General features: G+C 28.6%; 1 protein-coding gene across 2 annotated transcripts in view; it reads right to left on the bottom strand.

Annotated features, from left to right (window-relative positions):
* The window catches only part of DAAM (disheveled-associated activator of morphogenesis-like protein), a 69,106-nt gene that overhangs the window by 10,366 nt on the left and 43,681 nt on the right, over nt 1-15,059 (bottom strand). The window lies entirely within an intron of this gene.

Below are 15,059 nucleotides of genomic sequence, written 5' to 3'. Positions count from 1 at the left end.
AATACATAACATGTTTATTTATAATAAAATGTATCATAAATTGGCAGCTCTTTTTGGTTTATATATATTAACAAATAAACCGCATCGCATGTTTTCAGCTTATTATAAAATACAATAAAATGCTAATGAAGTAAAAAAAACCAGCCAAAAAAATTGCATTAAAAATATATAACAAATATTTGTTAAAAGCTAAATAAATCGCCATAATTTTCCAATGAAAATTCATATTTGAAAAATTTTACAAAAAAAAAAGAAAAACTAATTTGTTAACTAATCGTTTAAATGATTTTGATTGTCATCTGAATAATGTGAAAATAACATGCGTCCAAATCATTGTATGATGTTTGGTTAATTGTACACATTTTTATTGGTATTATTATTTATGGTGGCATCTGTTCAATGTTGCAACTTTGCAAACCAACCATCATCATCATCATCAACATGTGATGTTAATGCCACAGCAAGAAAATGCAAGAAAATAGTACTTTCACTAAAAATCGACATTATAAACTTAGGCATACAGTCGCACCATAGCGACAGCCAAACAGATTTTAAAGTTAATGAATTTTCCGTTAACAAACAATTGGAAAACATGTGGTGGTCAGTCTGCTGGACAAAGTGTTTATTTTCCTGCTGCAAACCAGCAAAATTAATATAAATTGTTGTACAACTAACAAAGTGACACATAAATAATTAATGTATTTCTTTTTTGAATTTTTTGCTAAAAGGGAAATCCTCATTGAGGTTTTTGTAATCATTAAGGTAAACCCTAAAGTTTGAAACTTTTGCTAATTTTTTAGGCTGAAATGACAGAAAAACGGTATAATTTGTTTTGTGAGAACGCAACGTTTTCATTGCACTTTGTTTTTTTAAAACGTTTAATATTGGGGTCCTTGAATTTTCAAATAAACTTGATTTTTAAATTATAACTGTTAATGTTTGATTGATAAAAATAATTCACTCCTTCCGAAGCTGTTCTTGGAGGTTCAACCCTCCAAAGATCACTAATCATACTTTAGTTTTGAATCTCATTGGTTTTCCAGGAACCATTCAGTACCCCTGATAACTCTAATCTTTGAAACAGTCCAGATTCTGACGTTTCAACAAAATTGTTTTTAAAATTTGTGAAAAATTCATGTCTCCAATAATCACGATCACTTAGCAACAAGTATTGTATTCATAATAGGGAAACAGATCTAAGTTAGAGAGAGAATATCCATGGACAGTTAAAAAAAAAGCACCACGAAAACCCATCATTGCTAGATACTCTTGAACGTTGGAGGCAATAAACCAACCTTTCTTGGAGGCTAGCTTAAGTGGGTCTCTCCCGAGTTTATTCGAATGACTTTAGGCTTATTTTGATACCCTTAAAGCTGTGGAGATCTCACATCCTTATCAAAGTCAATCAAACCTTATCAAACATCCAATCCTACCAAATTGGATGTCAATGATTCCGCATTCCAAACCATACATCGTTTGCTTTCCTATATATCAGTGAAGTCAGACAGAGGTTTTTTTTCGTATTCTTCTTGCTACTCACCCAAACCACTTCTACTATAATTGCTACACTGGATTTCCATACTCTCAATCAAATCGTACTTATGAAAAGTCAATCAAATACCGAGCAAAAAGAGCCTTGTTTCTTCTAAGCCCAGCGAAGGACCATAAAAGGTTGAATATCCTATAATGGGTAATCGTAAACAAGCTGTGTTCTATTACTTGTAGTGTAATCTCATGGAACTCTCCGATAAACAACCAAATGAACGTAGCTATTATCCTGTATTTAATTTCTGTTAAAAATCGATCAGTTTTCTTCTGGCAATTCCATGTATCAAGGAAGACATCTTAGCTTCCACTTCGAATTCACCAATCTCTGATTGGTATACATACATGCTAATCAGAGAGATGCGGAGAGTCCAAGATCGTTATGAAAAATTTCCGAACATTGAAGAGTGATATAGCATTATCCCAAAATAATAGTAATCGTCTCTGGTTGGTATCCAGATTCCGAGGGTTCTTGGAATTACTTAGAAAAATCTCGGTCTCATGCCCAGATTCTATTCGTAACGAAGTCAAGCTAGCGTAAATCTCCACTTGGAATACGTTGCTTTGGGATAGTTTGTGAAATAATGAGAGTCGAATATCGAAGGAGAAGAATGAATACCGAGATAGCGTTATACCGAAGGACAGCAAATCTCCTCTTGCAAAGCCATCTAACGTTGGTATCTGATACATCTCAATACAACTACAAAATTTGCTCAGTAAGGCTGAATCATTTGAAACTGTTTTCTGTGTATGGCAGCAATCCCAAAGTGAGTTAGTTCGGAGAAGATCCCTTCAATAAAGCTTCATACCTTAGGATTATCTTGGATTAGAAATAACTGCTTTATTCTAACAAGTTTTAGCGAATATTATTCGTATAGGCTGAATCATTGTTGATACTTGGTGATTTCTGTGTAAGGCAGCAATCCTAAGCAATCTCCAAGGGAGTTATTTTGGAGTATATCCTTTCACTAAAGCTTTCAACTTTAAGATGATCTTGGAACAGAAATAACTGTTTTATTCTAATAATGTTAACAGAATGTTCTCCAAAATAAGTGACAATTTATATCGACATGCCAGAAGTTCCGAAGTTAACTTCTTGGATTCTTATAGTAGAGATTTCATGTCAATATCTTATTATTAGTGTTGTTGTCTTTATTGGGTTGAAATGACAGTAACAAATGACCTCAATTCTAAGAATCTTCAAATATTTTGGGTTAAAAGGGCAGCCATCTAAATGTAAAATTAGCTTGGCTTCAAAAACAGGAACATTTGTTTCATGGTATCAAATGTGTGAATCAAGCGTTTGAGTTTTTTCATATCCAGCCTGTCCGCTGACTTAATAATGGATTGTATTATCTTCAAAATGCCAGTGGAAAGAGAAGTTTATATAAAGCCTTCCGCTGATTTAATAAATGTCTAAATTACATTCAAATTTCCAATGTAAGACCAAATCATATTAATGAGCTTTCTCGGTAGCCAATGACAGAATTTTTCTGTTGTGACTGACAAATTTAAGTTGGGGTGACAAAAATTCGTATATTTCAATCGTAATTCTTCTATCTTAACTGACTTTCTTTAGCTATAACCGAAAAAATCTTCGAATCAAATCGAATCATTCGATTGGCTATACCTTTGGTCATCACAACGCATCTGTTTACTCTGTTTATAATTAGTTCAACTTCTACAGAAGTCTTTATATAGCAGTTCCATTCTTTGAAAGAAATATGGGTTCCAGAAGAGTTTATCATTCATTACATGCCTATAAAGACCCAGATATTTCTGGTTTTTCTTTCATATCTTATTTGTTATGAGCTAGGAGCTGCTTTCCTCTATTAAATATCATTCAAATTCCTTTCAAAGATCAAACAAATTTTTGGATTTTCTTAAACAATTTTTATAAAATTCCAAAAAACAGTCTCATGCTCATTTGCTTAGTTGTCTATAAAAAACATTTTCACAACTATTGGAATCAACAACTTCCCAAGCAACCTACGATCAACCTTCTATATTATACAACATGCCTACATTAATTCTACTTAAATCAAAAAGCATGTTGTTAAAAAAACCAACATTAAATCAAATTTGAATGCATTACAATTGAATTTGACCTAAACGTTGCCAACCTTCCTGAGCATACGTATAACACCAACCTGTTTGTTCTAAATATTTACAATTTGATTTGTAGTTGCCTATTGTTGTTAGTTTGATGGTTGGTTTGATAACATGGCATCCAACACCCTTGGGTTGGTTGCCAACATTTAACGGTTGTAAATGTTGTTATTAATGTTGGCTGCTGGTGGTAGCTATGAATGGTTGGCTATTGTCTCAGTAGATTTTCAAATGTCGTGCCTACAATTAATTTCGCAAAATACAAAAACATTAAATTTAGCTTCCGTTGTGGCTGGCTACAAACCATAAAACATACCTACAACATAATACAAACTTAAGACGGACTGACGGGTACGATTCAATAGATATGACACAAGTTTTAAATCTAAAGGTTGTAAACATGATTTCAATGGTTTAGATTTTGAACAAAAAAATATAAAAATAAAACTTTCGGTTTCTATTTTATTTTATTTGAAATTGAGGTGTTTTTTTTGTGTGTACTGGGATGTTACGATGACTATGTGTTGTAAGTAGTAGTATTTGTTTATAAATAAAAATAATGTAAAACTTTAAATCTGATGGTTTTGATTTTGTTTAGTTGCCGTTATTTGCTGCTGTTTAACAACAATTGTTAGTTAGATTGAGTGAGTGAGTGCTGGTGGCAGTGGCAATTTGTTGATGGTGGCGAAGATGTTTTTTGTTTGATTATGTTTAAATTTGTAGTATTTTATTTATTTATTCATTTTTTTTGTTTAAAACACATGCCATTTTAATTAACTATTATTGTGGTTTTAATGGCGTAGGCTTTAAATCAAATTTATTTAATTTTTTTAATACAATTTACAAACAACCTAATTTCGAAATTTATTTATGTACCTGAACAGCAAATAGTTTTGAAATTGAAAGGGTTTTTTTTGTTATTTGAAATATAAAGTAATTGAATAGAGAAATTTTTCCATTGAATGCAAATAAATTAGTTCTGTAACACATCAATAGGGTATTAAATGATTTAAAACAGTGGTCGGCATAAAGAGAATATAGAATATAAAAACATATATTTCTTCATTGCAACCTGACAAGATATTGATTATGATTTTTGCTTCCTAATTCATAATTTTATGAACCTCGTTGATATTCGTGTTGTGTACAAATCATGCTCTTGAAGGGTATGAGAGCCGATCACTGTTTTTCGCATTTTTAATACTTTTCTAGCAAACTTGACATAGTTTTCTGATTTTTATAGTTTTATTTTGAAATCTTCTATTTTATGATATCTCAAATTAATGGCTTTAGGTTTATTACTAATTATTAGTTTATTTTTTTTAATAATTAACACTTTGCCTTAATAAAATTGAATTGAAAGACCATATCCCCCTACAACATTCCGGAATATGGAATTTTTGTCACCTTCACATTTTTTTGAGTTTGTTTCAAATTATTTTGATTAACACCTTTCGATTTATATTTATAGCCATACAAAAACCTACTCCCTACACCATAAGGTGAACAACATTAATTGCCCCCCCCCAAGTAAAATGTAAAAACTGAATGAAAAAAAAAATAAATCAATAATTAACCGCATTTTTAACAAAGCAATTAATATCTGGTGACATTTATTAGGCGTCTAGTAATAAAACAATAAGAAATTTGCATAAATCAACATAAAAAATTGTAACGTTTGAACAATAATAATCATTTACAATTAAATTGTTTGTCTTTGTTTACAAAGAGCCAACTCAAGTCTTTGGTTGTTGGTACAAATTTTTAGCATACCAATCATGTAAAACTTTACATGATTGCTATGAATATTTAACTAAAAAAAAACCTGTTGTTTTAAAAGTCTTTATTTTTTTTTATAAATTTCATTTGTTTTATAAAAGAAATCTTTTAAAAAGCAATAAAATTAACAATTATATTTATTAAATGGTTATTAAAAACATATTAAATATTTAGGAGTGTCTGTGTGTGTCATTGGTTTGAAAACAATGATAAATTGTGGCTAGTTTCGTTTTAATCTATAAAAAATCTCAAAGATTTTGAAAGATAACAAATTTATTTTTCTAGTTTAAGACTATTTTAAATTTTATTATATTAAACTTGCAAATTTTTAAAAATAACTAAAAATCTTTCTTTAAAATATAATTTAGCAGTGTTTATAATCCGGCACACTGGATTCTTACTACTAATTAATGCATCCCTGTTTAAGCAATAACAGGGTTGTGTTGGGTAAACAGAAATAAAAAGAAAAAATAATAAATAAAGGGTCTTTCATGAGAGCAAAGAGCATCCAATGCATCCCGAAAATGTCACTGTTTGGTGTGGATTTTGGTATTGTGGCATCATTGGTCCATATTTGTTGGCCAGGACATCACAGTCAATGGCGAGTGCTAAAGTTCAATGATTACCAACTTCTTTTGGCCTGAATTGAATGATATGGTTTCAACAGGACATGGGGCACGGTCATCTCACATGGAGTTGAAATCGAAATCGTGCGATTTAACCCCTTAGACTTATTCTTGGGCAATTTTTTTAAGTCACAAGTCAATGTGGATAAGCCACAAACCACAGCAGCGCTCAAATTTGCCAGAGTCATGTAAAATTGGACATTTCGCATGCGAGCCACTCAGCGAAGCTGCGGCGGACATTTGCATATATAATGGCTCCGATAGGCTTTTCAAACGAATAATGTTTAGAACAGTCTGCTACTACTTATTGCAACTCTGGCTCTGCATACATCTCTGCCTTTGCATTAACAGGGTTGTGTTCACAACTTGGTAGCGGTAATTTGTTTTAAATAAACAGCTGCTAAAAACAGTTTTTTATACTTCTAATTTACAAAATAATCTTGTAAATAGAAATACAGAGAAAAAACCATGAGTTGTCAATTATATACATTAAATGGTAACTAAAGTGTTACTAAATATTTAGGAGTGCCTGTCATTCGATTGAAAACTGTGATAAATTGTGGCCAACTTTATTTAAATAGTAAAAATCTAGGTTTAAAAGTTTTTACATGCTAAAAAGTTGGAACAACCATTTAAAGATTAAAAAGATAATATTTTTTCTACAAATTGCAGTATTTTTTAGATTTTCTAATGAGATTATATCAAGTTTTAAAGTATTAAGTTTGCAAAAACTGAAAAATTATAACAAATTCACACAAATTGTAATATTTAGAACTGTCTGTCAGGTTTTTGCTACTATTTTAAGCAACTCTGCTAAAGTTTACATGGCTGGATTTTGCAATGACAGGGTTGTGTTTTCAGTTCAGTGGCGTTAAATAATTTGTAGTAAAAGGGCTGGTACAATTAATGATTTATTAATTATCTACATTTAATGGCCATTAAGTTGAAGCTAAATATTTAGGAGTGGTTGTCATTAGATTGAAGACAGTGATAAATTGTGGCCAACTTTAAATTATAACTATTTATAAATAGCATGCTAGTTAAAAGAACTTATACATGCTAATGAAAATCTATATAAAATTTACATAAATACATACATAGGTTTGCATACCATTTTCAATTTGTGGTTTTTTGTTACTACTAATGTAACCCTGCTTAGGTTTACATCTCTGATCGCCCTTACAGGGTTGTGTTTTTAGTTAAATGTGGTTAAATAAATCATTGTTGCAGGGTTGCTAAACCTAACAGAACTAATAATTTTGCTTCAAAAGCTACTAAGTTTCAGTTTCTAAAACAGAGTATTTTAATATAAATAAGGAAACATCCATTTGAATTTATTTCCTCCTAAAAAAACTGAGCTGGATCCTCGCCTGGTCTCCGCATGTCTGCTTTTTTTTTAGACATTTTTTTCAAAAGCTTTCATTTTGTTTTGTAAATCAAATTCTCTCTAACAAAAATTTTAACATAAAACTTTTCCACTACAAACACTTTTACTCTTCAAACTTAAGAAAAAAAAAACAATTACATGAGGATCATAACCACTAATATCAAAAGTGTATGCCACATGAAGTCATTATCGATTAAGGTGCCTAAAAACAATGTTTGTCACTCAACATTAGAGAGCTCGGCCAGTCAGTCATCCAACCAACCAACCAAACATCCAGCCAGCCAGCCAACCAACTCACTATAACTCATCATGATCGCCATCACAACATGATCCGATCTCACCACATGTGTAACTTTAAAATGATTGAAAAATATATATATATATTTTGAAACACATAAATCACTTAAAGTGGGTAAAGATGAGCTTAAACTTAATATTGATTGAAAAACAAGTTGATTGAAATAAAAAAAACTGAAAACGAAAGATATTTGCAGTTGGCAACAAGTTGCAAATAATTACAACGTTTTAAGCCATTATTTTGATCATAAAATAAATGTTAACATGTTTCTTTCAAAACACTAATACTTTAGCCAGGGTATTTAAAGAAAATTACAAACACGTTGAACAGCAAAATGTGGTGGTACGAAATTAAAATCAAAATTGTTAGAAAATGAAAATTGAAGGAATGACAGTTTGTGGGTAATGATTTTCAATGTGAGGTTTAACAGCTGTTTAAGCAGAGTTTAAAATAAATTCTTTAGTTAGAGTTTAATTTAGTTAAAGTTTTGATTAAAAGTTTATTTAAACTATGATTAGCATGGAGTTTAATTAAACTTGGATTGAAGTTTAGCAATAAACTGATTTCTTATCTTATAAACTAGTTATATAATAATGAAATTGTTAATAAGATATCAATTAAACTATTAAGTATAGTTAGAGATTAATTAAACGGAGGTCTCAAGTTGAAGATTATTTAAATCACAAACCCTTAGAGATTACTTTAATTAAGATATCTCGTTAGTGTTTAATTGAACTTAGAACTCAAGTAAGAGTTCAGTTAAATAATATTCCAAATTTAGAATTAAGTTTAAATATAATCTCTAGTTAGAGTTTAATTAAACTTAGATCAGAGGTTAAAAAGTTTAGTTAAACAATAACTTAAAGTTAGATTTCAATTTAAATATAATCTCTGATTAGAGCTTAGTTAAGCTAAATTCTCAGGTTAAAGTTTAGTTAAACTAAAATATCAAAATCATGATTGATTAATTAAAAATTCAAAGAAGATTTTTTTTAGTACTATTTTGAAAAAGTACATTTCAGTACTATTTTGAAAAAGGACTTTTCAGTACCATTTTGAAAAAGTACTTTTCAGTACTATTTTGAAAAAGGACTTTTCAGTACTATTTTGAAAAAGGACTTTTCAGTACCATTTTGAAAAAGTACTTTTCAGTACTATTTGAAAAAGTACTTTTCACTTTTCACTACTATTTTGAAAAAGTACTTTTCAATACTATTTTGAAAAAGTATTTTTCAGTACTATTTTGAAAAAGTACTTTTCAGTACTATTTTAACAAAGTACTTTTCAGTACTATTTTGAAAAAGTACTTTTCAATACTATTTTGAAAAAGTACTTTTCAGTAATATTTTGAAAAAGTACTCTTCACTACTATTTTGAAAAAATAGTTTAAAGTATTTTTTGGTACTACGTATTTTTTTAAAGTTTAAACTTTAGTTAATTGTCAATTATCAAAGTTTAAAATAGAAACTCTAAATTCTGTAGTTCTGATTGATTTACTTAGTTTAAACCTACTTTGTACCCCTAATCTTGAAATAACCAATCTATCTTCAATTAAACCTCAACCGTTAAACTATGCCTTTATTGTTTTACTATACGCTTCATAAGTACCAGCGAGCAAAAAAAAAAAAGGAAAAGTGTTTGCCACCGTTATTTACACCTTTACTACTAACATCTTTAACAAAAAGAAAATCATGCTGATGATTTTCTTTTATTTTTTGTAACAAATTTTCTTTTGGCATGTGGTCTAACTAAGGAGTGAGATCGAAAAATTCTTAACATACATATATGTTTATAAAAAAGAAACCACTAAACTTACAGCTTTAATTTTTTTTTTATTTGATTGAAATTATTATTACAATTTACAAAAAAAATTATTTTTATAGTTTTAATCACTAGTGATGAAATTTTGAACCTTTTTCGGAAACCCTTCCATTAACGTTTTTATAGTGCTTTCTGTCACTTTGCTCGAACATGTAGTCCATCTCCGTTTAAAATCTACCACACTTTTGGACACCTTTTTTGTACTCTTCAATTCTCTTTTAACAAGAGCCCAATATCTCTCCACTGGCCTTAGCTCCGGGCAGTTTGGAGGATTTGTCTCTCTTGGTACAAATACCACATTATTGTTCTTGTACCACTCAAGGGCTTGTTTGCCATAGTGACAGGATGCCAAGTCAGGCCAAAAATAAGTGGACACATTATGAAGTCTTATGAATGGAAGCAGCCTTTTTTGTAAACATTCCTTGATGTAAATTTCGGTATTTATAGAGCCCGTTGTAACAAATGAGTGGCTTCTTTTGCCGCAACTGCATATTGCTTGCCATACCAAGAACTTTCTGGGAAATTTTGTCTGCTTTTGGGTCCTAAACTTTTCTTCAACATTCCCTCGAGCATCAGCAACATAAAATTTTTGACCTGGAAGTTGCGAAAAATCTGCCAGAACATACGTTTCGTCATCCATTATGCAGCAAGAATATTTTTTTATAAAACTTGACTTCAATTTCCGTGCTCTGTTTTTGGCCTCTAAATTTTTAGTAGCGTTCCTGTCAGGAACTTTTTGAGCCTTGTATGTTTTTAAACCTGCATTAGCTTTAACTTTTCGTACCAAATAGTCCGAGCACTGAGCTAACCGGGCTGCTTTCCTACCGGATGTGTTGGGAGCTCTTTTGAAAATGCGTTCTATTTTTTTGGCTTTAGAAACATCATGTGGACCATTCCTTCTACCTGAACCAGGTTTTCTATCAACTGACAAGTTCTCCCGGTACTGTTTAATAACATTGGAAACAGTTTGACGGCAGACCTTTGTATGCTTGGCCAACTTTTTGTAAGACCAAGTTGGGTTTTGTTGAAAATATTTAATAATTTCAGTACGCACTTTTTTCTGGTCACTCATTTTAATCAGATTAACAAAAAAATTAATATAATTGACATTACACATAATAACTGACATGTTTTTCAAAGGTAACTTGATCAAAAAAAAATTCAAATAATACTTGGGTTAAAAAATGTAATGAAAAACGTGTGTTAAGAATTTTTCGATCTCACTCCTTAGTTTTGCCTGTAACATAAATTTTTCACTAAGTATTTACAAATTCACGGTTGATTGTGCTTCTTTTTTTTGTCTCTCCTCTACTTCCACTTTATTTTTAAAGGGCATAATAGATAGATATGTTGATATAGATGGTTTCCAAACCAAACACTTCAGTTTGAAGTTTTATTTCTGTAACGAAACTTCATCATATATCAATAGTTTTTATTTCTTGCGTTTTTTTGTTCACAGCTTGAGAAAAAGTTGTGGTTGTGGTTGCTGTTGATGTTAGTCAGGGTTTTTATGTGGAAAAATTCATGTTAAACATAAAAATTTGTTAGTTAGTGAGTAAGTTGGCTGTAGTAAATGTCTAATATCTGTTGCTGAGCTGGTGCATTTTGAAAACTATTTGGAGGCTTGGCTTTTTTTGTCATGCCTGTATATATTTAAATAGTTGTTGCGGTGATATTTCTGTGGATATTTACATTTCTATTAAATGTGTTTTTATTTGGAAATATTAAATTCTAAAATTTGAGTTTTTTTCTGAAAAATATCATGTGCTTAATTAAGAAATTGCTTAAAGATTATTTTACATGAATATACAATCAAAGCTTTTTTGAATTATTAATAAACATTATAAAAAAGAAGTTTATTAACTTTAAATAAATAAATTTTGGGTTGATATACCCAAGGCCTTTGAAAACTAGAAAACCTTTTCAATTGCATTTCACTATATAAATTACTATTTTTTAAAACATTAACTTTTTCTCCATTCCTTTAGTACTTTATATTTTGAAAAAGTAATTCTAACACTACATATTTTGTAAAAGTACTTTTACTACTATTTTGTGAAAGTAATTTTCAGTACTATTTTGAAAAAGTACTTTTCAGGACTATTTTGAAAATGTACTTTTCAGGATTATTTTGAAAATGTAGTTACTAGTACTATTTATAAAAAGTACTTTTGAGTACTATTTTGCAAAAGTACTTTTGAGTACTATTTTGCAAAAGTAGTTTTTAGTACTATTTTGCAAAAGTACTTTTGAGTACTATTTTGCAAAAGTACTTTTTAGTACTATTTTGAAAAAGTACTTTTTAGTACTATTTTGCAAAAGTACTTTTGTGTACTATTTTGCAAAAGTACTTTTGAGTACTATTTTGAAAAAGTACTTTTCAGTACTATTTTGAAAAAGAACTTTTCAGTACTATTTGGCAAAAATACTTTTGAGTACTATTTTGAAAAAGTACTTTTCAGAACTATTTTGAAATGTAGTTTTCAGTACTATTTATAAAAAGTACTTTTGAGTACTATTTTGCAAAAGAATTTTGGAGTACTATTTTGCAAAAGAACTTTTGAGTACTATTTTGAAAAAGTACTTTTCAGTACTATTTTGAAAAAGTACTTTTCAGTGCTATTTTGAAAATGTACTTTTCAGGACTATTTTGAAAATGTAGTTTTCAGTACTATTTATAAAAAGTACTTTTGAGTACTATTTTGCAAAATTACTTTTCAGTACAAAAATTGATTAAATTTTATAAAAGAGTACATAATATAAATTTAAAAAAAAGGTATTTAATTAAGAACTAAAATTTTTATTTACAATTCCATTTTTTTATAACTTTTTCCATATTATTTTTTTTTAATTTTATTGCCATAATTTTGTATTTCCTTTTCTTTTGTGATAAAAAAATATTGTTCATTTGTAATGCTTCTTTTGTTATTGTGACTTATATTATTTTACTGTCACACATTTATATAATAATAATCCATTGACAATTTTATATATTTTTGCAATGGCGTTATATATTGTTATAACTTTAACACCTTGTGGTATTATTAAACGAAATATGAGATGTTATTGTGGTGAAAACAACTATATAAATAATTATTGAAATAATAAAGTTATTTCCTCAAAAGTATTACAAAATTGGCATGAAAAAAATTGACACATTAGAAATTTTTCTATATTTTTGAATCATTAAACTAAAATGAACTAACATAACAGCGAAAAAAGCTAAAGTGCCAAACAGACAACTTTACAGGAAAAGCTTTTTTGTAATAATTTGCTTTTTATATTACAATGAGCAATGTGCACTTAAGCTAAAATAGCTTTTGCTATAAAATATCAATGATACTTTGATGGAAATTGTACAGATTGTGTAAAAAAGCTAAAAGCTAATATATTGTGGGTTAAGCTATTTTGCTGTTAAGGCTCAAAATGTGGTCCTTTTTTACTCAACCTTCATCATTCATCTTCTTTTTTTATAATTTTTCAAATTCCATTTGTTTTAATAGGCTTAACTTCCCTCTTTACCACCAAACATTGGCTGATATCAATCGATTTGTTGCACACAAACAGAAAAAAAAGCAATAACAACAATTAAAGTAACTGTATTTTCAAAACTTTAGGTATTAAACGACCAAAAAAAGCCAAAAGCTCAGCAAAAAAAAGGTGCAAAAAGAAAATGTGTAAAAACAACAAAATAGCAACAACAAAGGAAAATAAAAAATACGTGACATTAACACTTGATTCGTTGCATAAATTAACACTGCATTTTTATTTCGTTTATTTAGCGATTAATTTCTGTTTAAAGTTACAATTCCAATACAAAAACCTACTACACATGCAATACAGTGCATAACAAAAACCTACATACACACAACAACAATATTAAACTAATACATAGTTATCTAATGGTGTTGGCAGTACGGTTTGTTTGCTTTAAGCCTGGTTGCTGTTTGAACACTTTTTTTTTAGTCAAGAAGTCTTTGATTTTGAACATTAGATGAAGTTTAAGAAAATGTTGTATAAATTTACAATTTTAATACAGCTTAGCTCTTGTATAGTTTTAATACATAGATTGTTGTAAAGTTTTTTCTTTTGTTGTTTCCAGAGTGTCTTTGCTGAATTTGTTTTTGTTTTCCTGTCGATTTTTCTAATACTGTTAAGATTGTTATGAGGATAAAATCGTGTTTGGCCTAAAGGTTTTATATTGCGTTCTTTTTTTGGTTTTCTATTTTCTTACTTATTTGGCTAGAATTGTTTGTTTATGGTAATAGAAACCGTTAGTTGTTCTCTTAACAAATGTTTTTTTTTATATTTTTCGGTTTTTATAGAAAACCACAACTAAAAAAAATTGTTAAATAATTTGATAATTTATAGTTTTTCAACATACACGACCGTAGAATGTAAACATGTAGAAAAAGTGAGATAAATAAAACAAATACATTTATAAAGTTGTAACAAAATTTGTTATTGTTGCAAAATAATGTTAATTTTGTTAATTTTTTTTCCAAAAATATAAAAAATTTTGAGAAAGGAATATTTTTGAGTGTTTAAAAATGTATTTTTTAAGATTAAAATTAAAAAGTGTATTAAATATTGAAAAAAGTACTTTTTTCGAAAATATCTTCTGACAAAAGTACGTTTCTGAAAAAACATTGCAACCATTTTGAAAAATAATTTTCAGTACTATTTAGAAAATGTACTTTTTCAGTCCTATTTTGAAAATATACTTTTTCAGTACTATTTTGAAAATGTCGTTTGTAGTACTATGTATTTAAATATTGTGAAAATTTACTTTTAATACAATTTTGATAAATAATTTTCAAATTTTTTTTCCAAAAATCTAAAAAATTTTGAGAAAGGAATATTTTTGAATGTTTAAAAATGTATTTTTTAAGATTAAAATTAAAATGTGTATTAAATTTTTAAAATAGTACTTTTTGAAAAAAGTACTATTTCGAAAATATCTTCAGGCAAAAGTACATTTCTGAAAATATATGAAGTACTTTTGCAACCATTTTGAAAAATAATTATCAGTACTATTATGAAAAACAACTTTTCAATAGATACTATTTTGAAAAGTACATTTTCAGTACTATTTTGAAAATGTCATTTTTAGTACTATGTATTTTAATATTGTGAAAATTTACTTTTAATACAATTTTGTTAAATAATTTTCAAAAATATTTTGAAAAAATACTTTTTAGTACTATTTGGAAAAAGTACTTTTTTTGGTTAATGAATTGCTGGCACATTGAAATATTTTGTTTGTATAAACCACTTTTTGAAAAAGTACTTTTCGGAACAAATTTCAAAAGGTACTTCTCTGGTATATGTACCAGCGATTGTACATTAAACAAATAGTTTAAGAGCCATTAAAATATGTACATAAATTATGGAATATATTTTCTGGTACTTTTTGAAAAAAGTACTATTTCCCCATATAGTTTTAAAGAAGCATAATTTCAAAAAAGGACTCTTCAAATTTTAAAAATACTAT

This window comes from Calliphora vicina, chromosome 4 (genome assembly GCF_958450345.1).
Source record: "Calliphora vicina chromosome 4, idCalVici1.1, whole genome shotgun sequence".
Classification (NCBI taxonomy): domain Eukaryota; kingdom Metazoa; phylum Arthropoda; class Insecta; order Diptera; family Calliphoridae; genus Calliphora; species Calliphora vicina.
The sequence above is the reverse complement of the archived record's forward strand: the minus strand, read 5'-3'. Positions and strand labels throughout refer to the sequence as shown.